Source organism: Peromyscus californicus, unplaced genomic scaffold (assembly GCF_007827085.1).
Source record: "Peromyscus californicus insignis strain IS unplaced genomic scaffold, ASM782708v3 Scaffold_3__1_contigs__length_106647218, whole genome shotgun sequence".
Lineage (NCBI taxonomy): Eukaryota > Metazoa > Chordata > Mammalia > Rodentia > Cricetidae > Peromyscus > Peromyscus californicus.
In genome coordinates this window covers 105419005-105436056 of record NW_026294551.1, presented here as the reverse complement: position 1 = coordinate 105436056, position 17052 = coordinate 105419005, and the positions used below count along the sequence as shown (strand labels likewise).

At 42.6% G+C, this 17052-nt stretch overlaps 1 protein-coding gene across 9 annotated transcripts in view; it reads left to right on the top strand.

Moving 5' to 3' along the window:
* Positions 1-17052, top strand: part of Parn (poly(A)-specific ribonuclease) — a 172001-nt gene that overhangs the window by 149714 nt on the left and 5235 nt on the right. The gene's annotated exons all lie outside the window — the stretch shown is intronic.

Here is a 17052-nt window from a genome sequence, read left to right as displayed (position 1 = left end):
CTGGGGGATTGAGCCTTGAGAGGGCATCTACTGAAGTGCTCTTCCAGAGAGCTACATCTCCCAGCCCCACTGGAAGTTTTAAGTGTTTTATTTTTTGACATGTTTAGTTTTGGGTAGACAGGGTATATTTTAGTTTCCCTCCTGTGGCTGTGGTTTCATTACTGACTAGCAAATCCTTCTATTGAAGTCAGAGGTAGATTTTAGTGCAAAAGTAAATTTCATTCTTGCTTCTGAATATTCCAGATGTTTTGAATTCAGCTTCAGCTAATTGAATGTTGAGTGTATGTTCTTCATTTAGGAGTTAGTATTAAAGCAGTTGTCTTTTCTGTTCATCAATTAATCTTTTCTATGTTGAATTAAAAGGAGTTAACAATGGGAATTGTTCAAAATATTCAAACTGCACTATTGTAAAATATTTCTAATTGAATAACAAAAATTCTTTGTAACCCATTGTTTTTCTCTTACTGAAGCCAATTTCATGTTCACAAATATGCTTCATGATAAGGATTGAGTGTGTGCTCATACAACCTCTCTCTATCTGTCCCTCCCTGACTTGGGTACAGAGATGTGTGCTCCCATCTCATAAGAGCTGACACACACACAGATGTGTGCTCCCATCTCATAAGAGCTGACACACACACAGATGTGTGCTCCCATCCCATAAGAGCTGACACATACACAGATGTGTGCTCCCATCTCATAAGAGCTGACACACACACAGATGTGTGCTCCCATCCCCTAAGAGATGAGTACCTTTTCACTACTGTGCAGCTCTCATACAGACATTTCTTAGTAAGTGTTAATTTTGCTTTTCAAAGTCAAATGTTTTTTTTTTTTTATTAGAAATAAGAATCCTGGGGCTGGGTAAGAGCACTTGTGCACAAGCATGACCTGAGTTTGATCCCCAGCATCTATGTAAGAAGCCATGCATGTCTGTGCATGTACCTGTAACTTTAGCACTGTGAGGGGTCAGGGATAGGAGGATAGCTGAAGCTTGCTAGTCAGGTAGCCTCGCAGAAGAAACAGCAAACTCTGGGTTCAGTGAGAGACCCTGTATCAAGGAGATAAGGCATAGACTGATGGAACAGTACACTTGATCTCTTCTTGCCTTCACACATGAATATTGGTGCACACACATAAGGAGAAGAGATTGGGGAACGAGGAGGAGAGGAGAGGTATTGGTTTCTTGGCTTTTAAGTGAAATAAAGCTATCCATCAGCCCCTCCTCCCACCCAGATCTTATCCAAACACAGAAGCAGTCATGCTGGTGGGATGTGGTTCTGGCTGCAAGTCGGGAACACACTAAGAAAGCATATTCTAGCTCCCACTTGCTCACATTTTTCTAATTCATTTCACTCTGAGAGGTGGTTTGAACAATGAGACATTCCTCATTTCTTCTTCATTCCCTAAACTGCCTCTTCCTAGAATACACTTTTATCCAGCTGGTTGCCTTTGTAATGAATGTGGACCCTGTGATGTCACATGTATTTGTCACTTGCCTTCTTGCTTTGGGGGAGAGCTTCCACTCATTTGTTTCATCCACTCAGCAATGTGGCAGAAGACTCGCTTTGGGGGCCCTGTGCCAGTGTTGAAGACTTGAATGTAAGATTCTAGAACTTAGTGAAAGACAGAGAGAGAGGGAGAGGGAGAGGGAGAGGGAGAGAGAGAACAAGAACTATAGGATGTAGAATGACATAGCAGTATAAAGAGATGAGTCCTACAGGCTGTGGGTCTTGGGCCTCGGGGAGGGGGGTTTCCTTTAGTGGAGACTTGCAGAACTCTGAGGGGATGAGAAGGAGGGAATTATAGAGTGACCCAGAGCACTGGGCTGGAAGTACAACCACGGTTGTGTTCAGCCAGCTTTGCAGTTGAGGAGAAGCCACATTCTCAAGCTCTTGTTCACAAAGACAGCATATGATGTGGGAACATTCTGTAAACTGAATGGCAGCTGTAACTATCCTGTAGCATGCACCTCCTAGTCTCCCTCCACCTGTCTGCAGTGGTGGAGACAGTGTGGGGCTCAGCTAAGTCAAGACACACTGATAGGAAACAGAAGAGAGGGCCCAGATGGAGGTGCATACGTGTGGTCAGCTCATCTCCAGTGCTGTTTCCATGCAGGAATTCCATCCTGACATTTTAGGGACATTGTATGTTATTCCAAATCATGACAAAAGTCAGTTGAGAGGTGAGGAAAAGGAAAGATTCTCCAAGAGCTACAATGTGAACAGTAAACATACACATGGCTAGTTCAAAGGCATTTAGATTCAGGAAGTCTTCAGACCATAGGCAAAACCAGTTGACTCTGGAACCCAGATGAGCTCTGCCAGAGCCAGGGGCAGAACCTGGAGAAAGGCCTTGCTCCTCACAGTCACAGACAACTTGTGAAGTACGTTTGTCACCCTGTCTGCCACCAACAGTGACTCATTCACATCAGGTTTTACATTCAGGAAAAGATTGTAAAAATCCCAGGACTCTTGTTTTGAGAAATGATTAGTTTTAGAAGCAGTCTTGAAATTGGCAATTTGGAAACATAGCTCTGAGCTGTGCTGCTGTCCTCACTGACATATCTGAGTGTTATGCCGCAGACTCTGGGAGTGCTGGCTGTGCTTGCTAGGGTTCGAATGTTCAGTATCAGCTACTGGACTTTGTGTAAACATCAACAGAAGCAGCAGCAGCAGTTCAGGGGAAGATGGGTGAAGAGCATCATGGGATACGCTACTATGAACCTAGCTGGTAGAAAGTCTGAGTTAGGAAAGTGCTATCAGTTTTAACAGAAAAACAAAGTGATCAGGTAGAACTCTTCACCGTGGGATGGGGCATGGGGTACAGAGTGTGTAGGGAGTAGTAAGTCATCTAACTTGTGGCTTCAGTTTGTTGGGATAGTTTGACCAATATCAACATAACACGAAGGAACACTTCTAAACCTAAAACAGTGCAGTAGTTTGTGCTTGTGTGTTTTAAAATATCACCTAAGAATAACTTTAAAACAATAAATACTTAGAATGTCTGCCATGTCTTTCAGTATTTAGACAGTATTTATCTAGCATCCATTCAGTGCTAATATTTTCTTCTTTTAATATTTTGGGTTGCTGAATATCTGTAGGGTTATTTTTTTTTTCTTCTTTTGAAGGCAAGGTTTCTCTGTGCAGCCCTCGCTGTACTAGAACTCACCATGTAGACCAGGCTGACCTTGAACTCACAGAGATTCCCCTGTCTCTACCTTCTAGCTGTTGGCATTAAAGGTATGCACCACCATTCCCAGCTCATAGGGCTGTTCTTACATAGTATTGAAACATATTTTTGTCAGTGTGCTCATAACAATACTCAGCTTGTACATTGTTGTATCTTGTGAATTGACCCCTTAACGTTCTTAGTAGAGCCCTGTCACAGAGAGTGTGCCTGCTATGGTGATGGTGACCTGCTCTTCACAACCATGCCAGGAAATTCTGTGAAAAGCTCAGCACAGCTCAGGATTGGGGGATTCCTTCTCCTCGGTCTTGAATCTTGAAGTTAGTTGTTGTTGAAGGCTTAGAAAAACTAAAGACTTCCCAGGGGCTAGAGAGAGGCAAGATGACCTGCTGCTGTTACAGAGGACTAGATTTGGTTCCACACCCAGTTTAGATGGTCTCCACTACCTGTAACTCCAGCTCCAGAACACATAATGCCCTTTTCTGGCATCTGAGGGCATCTGCACACATGTGGTATACAGATAGACCTAAAGAAATTGTTAAATCATTTTCAAAAAGAAAAAGTAAAGATTTGTAAGAACAATGCTGACAGTCCAATTAGAAAAAAAAAAAAATTTTGTCAACAAATAGAGTGGAAACAGCCTCATGATGGTGGGCAAAAGAATGAACAAAATGCATTACTCCATAAACAAAATGACCTTGAAGTGATTCATAGACCATAGATGTTTTAGAGGTTAAGAGCACACCGACTGCTCTTCCAGAAGGACCCAGGTTCAATTCTCAGCACCCACATAGCAGCTCACAACTGTCGAACTAGAGTTCTGGAGGATCTGGCTCCCTCACATGGACATACATGCAGGTAAAACACCAATCCACATAAAATAGTAATAAATTATTATTTTTTTTTTTTAAAAAAGTTAAAGCTGTACCATGCTAGGAGTGCCTCAGGGTAAAACTTTCTTTTCTTTCTTTCCTTTAAAAAGTATTTTGTTTTTATTTTATGTGTGTGGCTGTACTACTTGTATGTTTATGTGCATGCTTGGTCCCCTCAGGAGTCAGCGAGGGCATTGGATACCCTGAAACTGTTGTTAAATATTGTTGTGAGCCACCATGTGGTGTTGAAAGTTGAACCCAGGTCTTCTTCTGGGAAGAGCAACTAGTGTTCTTTCTCTTTTCTTTTAAGATTATAATGTAATTACATCATTTCCCCCTGACCTTTCCTCCCTTCAAACCCTCCAATGCACCCCTCTTTACTCTTTCAAATTCATGGCCCCCTCTTTCATTAATGTGTGTGTGTGTGTGTGTGTGTGTGTGTGTGTGTGTGTGTGTGTGTGTGTGTGTAAATGTCACTTGTATGTATCTTTTCAGGGCTGACCATTTAGAATTAGATAACCAAACCTGTTTTTTTTTTTTTTTTGGTTTTTCGAGACAGGGTTTCTCTGTGTAGCTTTGCGCCTTTCCTGGAACTCACTTGGTAGCCCAGGCTGGCCTCGAACTCACAGAGATCCACCTGGCTCTGCCTCCCGAGTGCTGGGATTAAAGGTGTGCGCCACCACCGCCCGGCCCCAAACCTGTTTTTATCTAAATCTCAATCATTTGATTTTTAACAATAAAGTCTCAGGAGCCAGATGGTGGGGTGAAAACCTGCTAATTCAAAGAGGCAGATAAAGCACCTAGCTGCTTCCTCATCCACCATCATCCCAGAAAAAGCTTTCTCCCATGCCATCTCAAAAAAAAAAAAAACTTCTCAAACTCAATGCCCTTCCCTTCTACTTCCTGTGTGTGTCTCTATTCGTCCTCCTGACTCCCTTACTCTCTATAGGTTTTTTTCCTGTCAACTGGTTGATTGCTTTGCCTCTTGACCCGTGGTTGACTTTATTTAATCCTGTTTACATTAAGCAGAAAGCTCTTGTATTAAAGTAGACCTGGCCCTGGTGATATGAGTGAGGAGGACTCGGATGTGAGGGCCTGACAGCAGGACAACTGGCCCTGCTCCTTGCTGCAGGCTTCATTGAATGAGCTTGCTGAGGCAATGCTGGAGAGTTCATCAGGGTAGTGATGATGAGGGAAAGCCATCGAGCTGACCAACCCAGCTACCACCCAGACCCAGAATTGTTTCACTCTAGCATCCACCAAACCTACGAACTGTTGGAGCATGTGAAGGGGACAAAACTACAGATCCAAAACATCGGAATCTCTATGACACAGGACAACAACAGGACATCCAAGAGGAGCCCAGAGAGAGCCCATTATCAGTGATATAGCAGAAACCAAAGGCCTCCATCTAGATCAATGACTCGTGGCTATGAACATTTGCAAGTAAAGATGAGCAGACTAAAGGGTAAACTATGTATCTCAACTGGCCACACTACAGCTTCCACAATGAGATTCTTCTTGTTTTTGTTTTTCTTTTAAATTTGGTTTTGTTTTGGGAGAAGGTTGGAAGGGCAAAGGGCAGATGCAAGGGGACAGTGAGATAAGTGGGATCAGAATGCATAATGTGAAATCCACAAAGAATCAATAAAAGTAAAAAAAAAAAAAGAAAAAGAAAAAAGGTGTGTGCTAAGGCTGAGCCACACCACAACTAGAAACAGGTTTTTCTAGTAAATAGCACAGTCTCAGAGTTCACAGTGTGATGAAATATCCTGCAATACAAACCAATTGGCATTCTTTTCCCTGTAGACTGTTTCTCTGGTTCTCAGCATTCCTTAGTTGCTTGTAGTACTTTTGTAGGGTTGAGGGCTTGTAGTCTTTCCCTGTCCACTTTGGCATGTCTGTTGGCATCTTCCTTGTTCATTCAGCCCATGTTTAGGCAGTCATGTTGGTGGGGTTTTCTGGGTGTTGCTTCTGACATCACAATCTCACAGCAAGCTCCCTGATTCTCTGGCTCTTACAGTCTTTCCATCCCCTCTTCCCTAACATTCCCTGAGCCTCAGGTGCAGGAGTGTTTTTAGATGTATCTGTTGTGGAATATTTGTTTATACTGTGAAGATGTATCACTGTGATTGGTTTAATAAAGAGCTGAATGGCCAATAGCTAGTCGGGAGAGAATGGGGGCATTTCCAGGGAGAGAGAGGAACTCTGGAAAGAAGACAGGCAGGGAGACTCCAGCGAGGTGCAAAACAAGTCAGACATAAAGTAACAGAGGAGAAGAAACCAAGCCACATGGCAGAATGTAGATTAATTAAAAACAGGTTAATTAAGTTATAAGAGCTAGTTGGGAAAAAGCCTCAGCTGGGGCCAAGCTTTCATAATTAATAATAAGTCTCCATGTCATTATTTGTGGGCTGGTGGTCCAAGATAGTCCAACAAGAAAGCATGTACCCATTGGGACCGAGAGCCACAACTCTGCATTTTGATTGGTTGTGTTTTTCTGTAATGGTTTCTGTCTATTGCAAAGAGAAGTTTCCCTGATGAAGGGTGAGGACTGCATTATCTGTATGGATAGAGACAAATGTTTAGACTGTAGTTAGAAATGATGCTGATTTAGTTAAGTAGTGATTATAGGTTCTCCTCTAAGATCCATGATGTCACTGGGTGGTCTACAGGGCGAGGCTCCAAAGCTACACAGTGAAACCCTGTCTCGGGAAAAAAAAAGATCCATGATGTCACTGGTCCAGCAGCCAGTATTCTTACCTGCTGAGCTATCTCTTTAGCCTTGTTGGCAAAAGTTTCTTAAATACCACACCATGTTCCATCAAAGAAAAAAATTAATAAACTGAGTTTATATTAAGTAATACTTTTCTTCAAAAGATGATACACCCCATTTTCCTTATCTGTTGGTTTTGCTTCCATGGATTCAACCTACTTCTGCTAAAAAGTAATCAAGGGCTGGGAATGATGGCTAGGCCCTTAATCCCAGCACTCACACCATTGTGAGCTCAGTGCCAGCCTGGTTTACATAGAGTGTCAAGCCAACCTGGGCTATATAGTTGAGACAGGGGTCTCTAAATCAGTGAGTAAGAAAGGATAGACCGTGTCTAAGGAAGGACACTTGTAGTTGACCACTGACTCCGTATATGTTCATACACATGGATGCACACACACACACACTTAGAAATTATAAAAGAAGCTATAATCTAGCAGAGAATATTTGCTAAGTCTATGTCAATAAAGTAATTGTCCTTATTTCTAAATATAAAGAACTCATACCTCATAACAAGAAAAGCCAGTTTGAGTGGGGGAAGTATGGTCCATGGATAGCATTCAAGAAGCACTAGGTTCAGTCTTGCACTGCCAGGAAGGAAAAAAAAAAGACATTTTTAGAAAGGGTGGAGCAGCAGACGCTTCTAGGAGGATCAGCAAGTGGCCGGCAAGTACTGTGGCAGCTTCCTGGACCCTGAAGCCACCAGCCTAAGTCTGTGTTCTCCCATCACTCTGAAATCCTACTTCTAGATATTTTTCCTAAAACTTAGTCACAACAAAACTTTTACATTAACATCTGTAGCAGTGTTATTTATAATTTTCAGACGTTGGAAGCAACGTCAGCAAATGGTGATGCAGCTGCAGTAGAATCCCAGCAGTCCCCATGCAGCCATTTTCAAAGAACCAGATACAACGGACCAGGAATGGTGATTTCATTCACAGGAACGTCTAGAAAGGCACACTAAGGACTGTGGGAGGGTCCTGGGAGGTGGACTGAGTACAGAGAGGAAATCTCTGAGGGTTGCTCTTGTTTGTCCAATTTATTTATTTTTATTGAAAATGATTTTTTCCCTCACATGATATATCCTGATTACGTTTTCCACTCCTCCCTCCCATTTCCTCCCCACCATCCCTCCCATCTGGAGCTACTCCCTTCTCTCTCATTAGAAAACAAACAGGGAATATAATATTAAAATAAAATTATAATTATATTAAAATTATATTAAAATAAAATTATAATATATTCTAAGGGAATATAATAATAAAATAAAATAAGATAAAAGCTAACACATCAGAATAGGACAAAACTAACTAAATGAAAAAAGCCCAAGAAAAGGCACAAGATATTGTTACAGACACCCCATAAAAACATGAACTGGAAGCCATAATATATACACAAAGGACTTGTAGGGTAAAAAGAGAAAAATAAATAAATCACATAAAAATTTTAAAATAATATAAAATTGGGGTGTGGTTGACATGACATTATGAGACAAGGAGCCTCCAAATATGCCATTGAATTTGTTTTCTGTTGTTCATCGCTGCTGGAAATGCAGCCTACCCTTAAGAGTAGTTTGTTTCCCCACTGAGACTCCCTTGGAGGAAACTAGATTTTCATTTGCCAGTGTCTATTAATTGGAGATTGCTTCTGAGTTAAGGATAGGGACATGTGTCCACTTCTCCTCTCAGCCCTAGACCCCATCTGGTGTAGACCACTGTAGGACCTGGGCATGGTGCCTCAGTCTCTGTGAGTTCAGATGTGTGTTGGTCTCGTGTTTAAAAGGCCTTGTTTTCTTAGTGTCCTCCATCCGCTCTGGTTCTTACACTCTTTCTGCCTCCTCTTTCACAAGGTTCCCAGATCCCTGAGGGGAAGGATATGATGGAGACATCTCATTTAGGGCTGAGTGTTCCAAGGTCTCTCACTATCTACATATTATCTGACTGTGGGTCTCTGTATTTGTTCCCATCTGCTGCAGGAAGAAGCTTCTCTGATGATGGCTGAGCAAGGCATCCATGAGTATAACAGAATGTCATTAGGAATCATTTTATTGCTACATTCTTTTAGTAGAATAGTAGTATTTGGTTTTACTCTAGGTCTCTGGGCTGTGTAGTTTCAGGTTCTTAATCACCCAAGCAGTGTCAGGTATGGGTTCCATTTCGTGGAGTGGGTCTTTAGTCAGATCCAGTAGTGTTGGTTACTCTCATACGCACTATTTGTTACCCCATTGTACTGCATGTCCTGCAGGCAGGACACCATTGAAGATCAAAAGGTTTGTGGCTGATTGGTGTTTATGCTTCTCCTTTGGTGGCATGCAGAGTACCTTCCTGCACCAAGACACTAGAACATAGGTGTGAAGGCGCTATGTAGGCACCAGCTTGACATCTCCATGTTCGGTGAGTTGTGTGGGTGTTGTCTTCAGCAGATGGAGCCTTGCAGTCAGTTTGTGGAGAGCAACCTATTGTCTTAGCAACAGCCTGGGTTGTTTGGGGCTCCCATGATATCCCTCTGGCCAACAACTCAATTGGATGTAACTTATTCCTTTTACTGGAAGCTTCATTTGGTGACAAAAGATATTCAGTTAGGGTTCTGTCTCCCCATTATTTGGTGATTTTATTTAGATCACCTTTGTATATGTATATATTTTAGGAAGCTTTCACTGTGTTAGGTTTCCATACTTCTCATCAATTGGCCATTAATTTTAGCTGACTCTCCCCATATTTCCTCCTTTATCCCCCTCTTCCCTCTCCTCTCAAATTGATCCTCCCATTCCAACCACCCCCCCTTTCTGTCCACGTCTGTCTATTCTGTTTCCCTTTCCTAATGAGAGCTGTCTGTTGCTGCAACCCTTTAATACAATTCCTTATGTTGTGGTGACCCCCAACTATAAAATTACTTTGTTGCCACTTCATAGCTAATTTTGCTACTATTATGAATCGTGATGTAAATATCTGATATGCAGGATATCCAATATGCAACCCTGTGGGGTGTTGCAACCCACAGGTTGAGAACTGATGCTCTAACCCCTTACTCTGTACTCACTCTCTGAGGTTCTGTGTATTATAGCATGATTATCATTGCCCTTGTACCTAATACCCACATACAAGCAAATGTATATCATATTTGTATGGGATATCTCACTCAGGATGTTTTTTTTTTTCTAGTTCTATCCATTTGCCTTAAAATTTCATGATGTCTTTTTTTTTTTTTTTGGTTTTTCGAGGCAGGGTTTCTCTGTAGTTTTGCGCCTTTCCTGGAACTCACTTTGTAGACCAGGCTGACCTCGAACTCACAAAGACTGAGTAATACTCCATTGTGTAAAAGTAACACATTTTCATTATCCACTATTCTGTTGAGGAACATCTAGTTTGTTTCCAATTTCTGGCTATTATAAATAGAGCAGCAATGAGCATGGCGGAGCAAATGTCATTGTGGTAGGATGAGGCATCCTTCATGTATATTCCCAAAAGTTTTATAGCTAGGTCCTGAGATAGATTGATTTCCATCTTGAGGAACCACCACACTGGTTTTCACAGTGGCTGTACAAGTCTACACTCGCACCAGCAATGGAGGAGTGTTCATCCCCCTTGATATGCATCCTCGCCACCATGACCAGCCATTTGTGTGACTGATCTTAGCCATTCTGACGGGTGTAAGATGGAATTTCAAAGTCATTTTGATTTGCGTTTCCCTGATGACTAAGGATATTGAACATTTCTTTAAGTGTTTCTTGGCTACTTGAGATTCCTCTGTTAGTCTGTACCCTATTTAAAAAATGGATTATTTGGTTTGTTGATGTCTAGTTTATTGAGTTCTTTATATATTTTGGATATTAGCCCTCTGTCAGATATGGAGTTGGTGAAAGTCTTTCCCCATTCCGTAGGCTGCCATTTTGTCCTATTGACGGTGTCCCTTGTCTTACAGAAGCTTTTTAGTTTCATTAGGTCCCATTTATTAATTATCAGTCTTAGTTCCTGCACGATTGGTGTTCTGTTCAGTAAGTTGTCTCCTGTGACAGTACATTCAAGGCTATTCCCCATTCTCTTCTGCCAGGTTCAGTGTAACTGGTCTTATGTTGAGGTCTTTGATCCATTGGACTTGAGTTTTGTGCAGAGTGATAAATGTAGATCTATTGGCATTCTTCTGCATGCAGCCATCCAGTTTGATGAGTACCATTTGTTGAAAGTGTTGTCTTTTTTTCCATTATGTATTTCTGGCCTCCTTACAAAAAATCAGGTGTCCATAGATGTGTGGATTTATGTCTGGGTCTTCAGTTTGATTCCATTGATCAACAAGTTTTTATGCCAACACCATGCTGTTTTTATTACTATAGCTCTGCGGTAGAGTTTGAGGTTGGGGATGGTGATAGCTCCAGCAGCTCTTTTACTATTCAGGACTGTATCTGTAGATTGCTTTTGGTAAGATGGCCATTAATCTTACTGTTGTATGAGTATAGGAGATCTTTCCGTCTTCTGGTATCTTCTTCAGTTTCTTTCTTTGGTATCTTAAAGGGGTTTATCATACAAGTTCTTTCACTTTCTTGTTTAGAGTTACCCCCAAGATATTTCATATTATTTGAGGCTATTGTGAAAGGTGCTGTTTCCCTGATTTCTTTCTTGGTCCATTTGTCACTTATATAGGCTGGCTGCTGATTTTATGAGTTAATTTTGTATCCAGCTATTTTGCTCAAAGTGTTTATCAGCTATAGGAGTTTCCTGGTGGAATTTTTCGGCTCACTTATGTGTACTATTATATCATCTACAAATAAGGATACTTTGACTTCTTCCTTTCCAGTGTCCTCTTGATCTCTTTCAGTTGTCTCATTGAATAGGTACGGTGTAGCATGAATCTTAAAAGGTCTTGTTAATAAAATCAAACCCAAGGCCAGTTATTGGGGTGAATGCTGGAAGATCAGAGAAGCAGAACAAGCTACAGTCTCACCTTGCCAACTCCTCAGCTGATCCTGTTTCCTCAGACTGGAAGCTTCTGTGTCCTCATCCAAATGGATCTCAGCTGAACTGCTGCTCAAAAGCCTAAAAGCTTAACCAGGCTAGTTCCTGGTTTCCGTGCCTTTTATACCTTTCTGCTTCCTGCCATCACTTCCTGGGATTAAAGGCATGTGTCAACATGCCTGGCTGTTTCCAGTGTGACTTTGAACTCACAGAGATCCAGAAGAATCTCTGCCTCCAGAATGCTAGGATTAAAAGTGTGTGTGCCACCATTTTCTGGCCTCTATGTCTATCCAGCAGCTGTTCTGTTCTCTGACCTCAGATAAGTTTATTAAGGTGTACAGTATATTGGGGAACACAGTATCACCACAGTACGAAGAAAGTGGACAACCTTGTCTTGGTTGATTTCTGTGTGTTACCCAGTCTGTTGTTGAACTCACTGTGTAGCTCAGGCTGGCTCCAAGTTCCACCGAACCTGTGCCCTCCCACCCCCATCATCCCTCTGAATTTTTTCTCCGTATATTGTCAACTTTGTCTTTTCTGGAATTCCATAATAAATGACATTGTGAAGTTCCCTCAGTATTATATGAAGTTCCCATCATCTGCTTGGAACTTTTTTGTGATTCACCTTGTGACTGTATCGCTAACTCCTACCTCATTACTGCCCAAGTGTATTTCACAGTAAGAACACACCTCACTTGTTACTGCTCTGGTGTGTTTCACGGTAAGAACACACCTCACTTGTTACTGCTCTGGTGTGTTTCACAGTAAGAATCCCTGGGTGGCCGGGCGGTGGTGGCGCACGCCTTTAATCCCAGCACTCGGGAGGCAGAGCCAGGCGGATCTCTGTGAGTTCGAGGCCAGCCTGGGCTACCAAGTGAGTTCCAGGAGAGGCGCAAAGCTACACAGAGAAACCCTGTCTCGAAAAACCAAAAAAAAAAAAAAAAAAAAAAAAGAATCCCTGGGTGGTTAGCAGTTTTTCCATTGGTGGGTACTTTTTCTGTTTAGTATAAATAAGAAGGAAGATCATTTGAGAAAGCCCGGCAGAGCCCTGGGGCATGGAGGACAGGGAACACTAAACAGAAACTGTGTTGTTTAAACAGGAAGGGCCAAGGAAGCAGGCACTTTGCATGAACAGGAACACTAAAACAGGAAGCGCAGAATGTCCTTGGACTGTGGAGATAGCATTTGATAGATGCATAAGTAAACCTGTGTCTTAGCCAGGGAAGGAGGAGGTGAGAAAGAGGTGATCCTGGAGGCTGTGCAGGTGGGTTCTGTTGAGGTTTGTAGTGGAAAACCAAAGATGCCCTTGAGCTTGGAGTCCTTGCTCACTTTCCAACTTGTGGGAACGTTGGCAACATTAGGAGGAGTGCATCTATAAAGGGACAGAGGCTGGAGGGAAGTGGAAAGGCTGAGATGGGTCAACCAGGACCCTGTTGTCCAAGTCCAGGGCAAAGTTGTCTGTGCCCGTGGGGAGAGTCAGCAGGAGTTTTTGAATAGGACTGGGGGTCTTTTTTGCTTTGCTCACATGGCTGCAATACAGTCAAGATTTGTAAGTTTGACTTCATAAATATAAACATTTTGTGTATGGCAGCTCCTAAGAGAATTTGGTAATCGAGGGGCTACTGGATGAGCAGGGACACAGAAGAATGAAAAAAACCTATCTTATCTCCAAGCTGGGAGCCTGGAGAAAGAATATTCCCTCAAATGAGACATTATTACGTGGCCAAGATGGCTTTCCTTGTGTTATTAGGCTGATAATGTATTTCTGAATCATGTTTAAGTATACACTCTCCTCTCTTTAATACTCTCTTGCATTGAGTATTAAATGGCTCTAAGGGATTATGTGGTGACACTTGGTCACTTGTTTGTGGTACTACTTTTAAAGATGTGTGTGTGTGTGTGTGTGTGTGTGTGTGTGTGTGTGTGTGTGTGTGTGTGTACATGTGAATACAGTGCCTTTGGGGGCCAGAGGCCTTGGATTCCCTGGAGCTGGAGTTACAGGCAGTTGTGAGCTGCCAGATGTGGGTTCTGGGAACTGAACCAGGGTCTCTTTTGCTTGTGGCATGGGACAGACTAGCTGGACCTGGCACTTGGAGCTTGTGGGGTTCTCCTGTGTACTTCCATCTCCCTGCTCGCACAGTAAGCCCTTCACCCCTGGCATCTCCCAGTCCATCCCACGCTCATCCTCCCTCCAGTGTGTGCTCATGTGCACCACAGCAGCACGCTCCCTGGCTTGTTCAGCATCAGCCTGTGTCGTCACTCCTCACTCACCCACTGCTGACGCACTCAGGGCCTTTCCAGTTCTTCATCACACCCCGTGTGACTGAAGGTAACAGCCATATTAGGTGCTCTTTCACACCTTACGTTTTTGCACTTTTGTTACTGGAAACAGCTGCATAGACATTCTTGGTTGTTTGGTGTTTTCAGTCTTTTCTTGAAAATGCTCTGAACTTCATTAGTTGTTACGTTTTGTAGTCTAGCCACTCAGTTTTGTATACTTAGACCTCTAGTTGCTTTGCTGTATTCTGCAGTTAGAAATGACTTGGTAATGAATGACACACGTACATTTTTTTGCATTTTCTATTTTTGCATTGTTGGATGTTTATCTTCTGAACTCTTAGAAGCAGGCTTTTTGTCTTGAGGGGTATCCAAATGTTGTTTTGTTAGGTGTCCCCATCTCCCTGGCAGAAGGTTGTGTTCTCATTCTCATGCACCAAAGTGCCCATCCCCATCTTCTCACAGAGCAGATCACAAGTGTGTGGATATTTTTGCTAACCTAGTGGTGAGGGCACATTTCAGCATTGTACTTTTGCATCATGGACATGTTTAGGGAGTGTGTGCATATGTGTGTCTTACAGCTTTCTCCTTTAACATATTGTTTCTTCCTTTTGAGTAATTTATATGTTAGGAACATGACCCTTTGTCTGTGGTATATGTGGTCAGTATTTTATGCTGCTTTATCATCTTTCTTTTTTGCTTTGCTCACACAACTGCCATACACAAATTTTTTATATTCATGAAGTCAAATTTGTAAAACTGACTGTATGTGGGTGGCAAATCATACAAGGAAAGCATCTTCCATACCTAGGCTGTCGAAATTCTCCAAGTTTTCTTTTAGTACTTCTGTCCTTACATTTTCACACTTTAGTATTTGTCTGTTAGGCACTTATGTGGATAGTGTGAAGAATGCCTTCCATGTGTCCTTTCCCACTTGTATTAACAGCAATTTGAGAAAGTTCATCTTTGCTGATATAATTTGTGTCCACTCACATACATAAAATAACAGACACACACAAACCTGGTGGTAGGCTGAGCATGATTCCAGTACTCAGAACGGGGAGGTACAGGGAATCAGAGTGCAAGGCCATCTTGGCCTACACATTAAGAGACTGTCTCAGAAAACAAAGAGGTAATACCTTAGAGTAGTGTGTTGTTGTTGTTTTAAAGATTAGATAGTTTCAGAAAATTTAGGCAATTCAGAAACTTGTAAGTTACTAAACCATGTTGCACGAATCCTAATTGGTCTTATAATAAAACCCAGAGCCAGATATTGGAGTAAATGCTGAAAGATCAGAGGAAACAAGCCACAGCCACATCTCACTTCACCAACTCCTCAGCCGAAAGGGGGAGATCCTGTTTCCACGAATCCTCAGACTGAATGCCCAAGTCCTCAGCCCAAAGGGCCGAGCTCCTGTCTCCTCCTGGTCTTATATTCCTCTCTCTGCCCAGCCATATCACTTCCTGTTTCAACCTTCCTAGTGCTGGGATTGAAGGTGTGTGCCACCACTGCCTGGCTCTGTTTCTCCTTTAGACTGGATTAATCTCATACAGTCCAGGGTGGCTTTGAACTCACAGAGATCCAGACAGATCTCTGCCTCCTGAGTGCTGGGTTCAAAGGTGTGTGCCACCACTGCCTGGCCTCTATGTTTAATCTAGTGGCTGGCTCTGTCCTCTGATCTTCAGGCAAATTTTATTTGTTAGAGTACAAACAAAATATCACCACAGGGTCACCCCATGCTGCAAAGGAAGGAGACTTGGACATTTTCTCTGGGCTCTGAGTTCTGGGGTCTGTGGCCTCTAGGACATAATGTTTAACAAAAATTTATCTGATCTATTAAAGGCACACACCTTTAATCCCAGCACTTGGGGCAGAGGCAGAACTCAGATCTCTGAGTTTGAGGCCAGCCTGGTCTACAGAGCAAGTTCCAAGACAGCCAGAGCTACACAGAGAAGCCCTATCAAAAAAAAAAAAAATCATAAAACACAAAGTCCAGAAACAAACCCAAGTACTCACAGACATCTAGAGTCTGATAGAGGCTACATCGGCAGCACGAGGGTACGGGTTATTAGCTTTTTCCTTCTGTCAGGAGCCTGGGGATAGAGCTCCAGCTGGCAGGCCTTGTGGCAGGTACCATTACCTGCTGTGCCCTCTCCCTGCCACTGTTACCAGTTTCGAAGCCATGAACAGCATGAAGTTTTAACAATGATCTCCTTCCCACAGATGATGCTATGGGCATCTTCCTTTTTCCTCAGCTGTATTTAGCTAGGCATGGTGGCACATGCTCGCACTTCTGGCACTCGAGAGGTTGAGGCAAGAGGATCATGAGTTCAAGGCCAGCCTGGGCTAGAGTAAGACACTGCCTGAAAACAACAAAAAGTTAAGAACAGGAACAAACTGTCCCTGTAGTAGAGGTGAAGCAGGACGCCAGCCATCAGAGGCCAGGGCTGGTATGACCCCTCCTCACACAGGGGGACTGTCTAGAGGGCGGTGAAATGCAGAGGAGATGGGAGGCCCATGAGAACAGAATTGGCCAGCCAGAGTTTTGACTTGAGTATCTGTTGGTGACACTTCCTAGCTAACAGGAATGAGGTTAGCACTCTTCTCTCTCTGCTCACCCTGCTTCCTCTGCTTGCAGGCTTCCCTTAAATGGAATGCTTTGTTTTTGTTTTTTTAATGCTTTTCATCATTTAAAAAAATCTATTTACAAGACCTATTTCAAGGAGATAGGACTTGTTGGCCATACGGTCTAGTTTTCATCAAGTTTTATTTCAAGGAATGTATTTTCTTAAGGAAAAATCAGACCTATAATCTAGTTTAATTCAATGTGTCAAATCCTATAAAGCCTTAAAAACAAACCCAGGTTTCATTATAAGCTTAACAGTTTACCTTTTTAGAAGAGAAGAGAATTACACAAAGGCGGAATGTGTTCTGTAGCTATTCAAGTTTTGAACGTGCAACAGCAGCTGGATCAGCAGTCCTTCCGTCCTG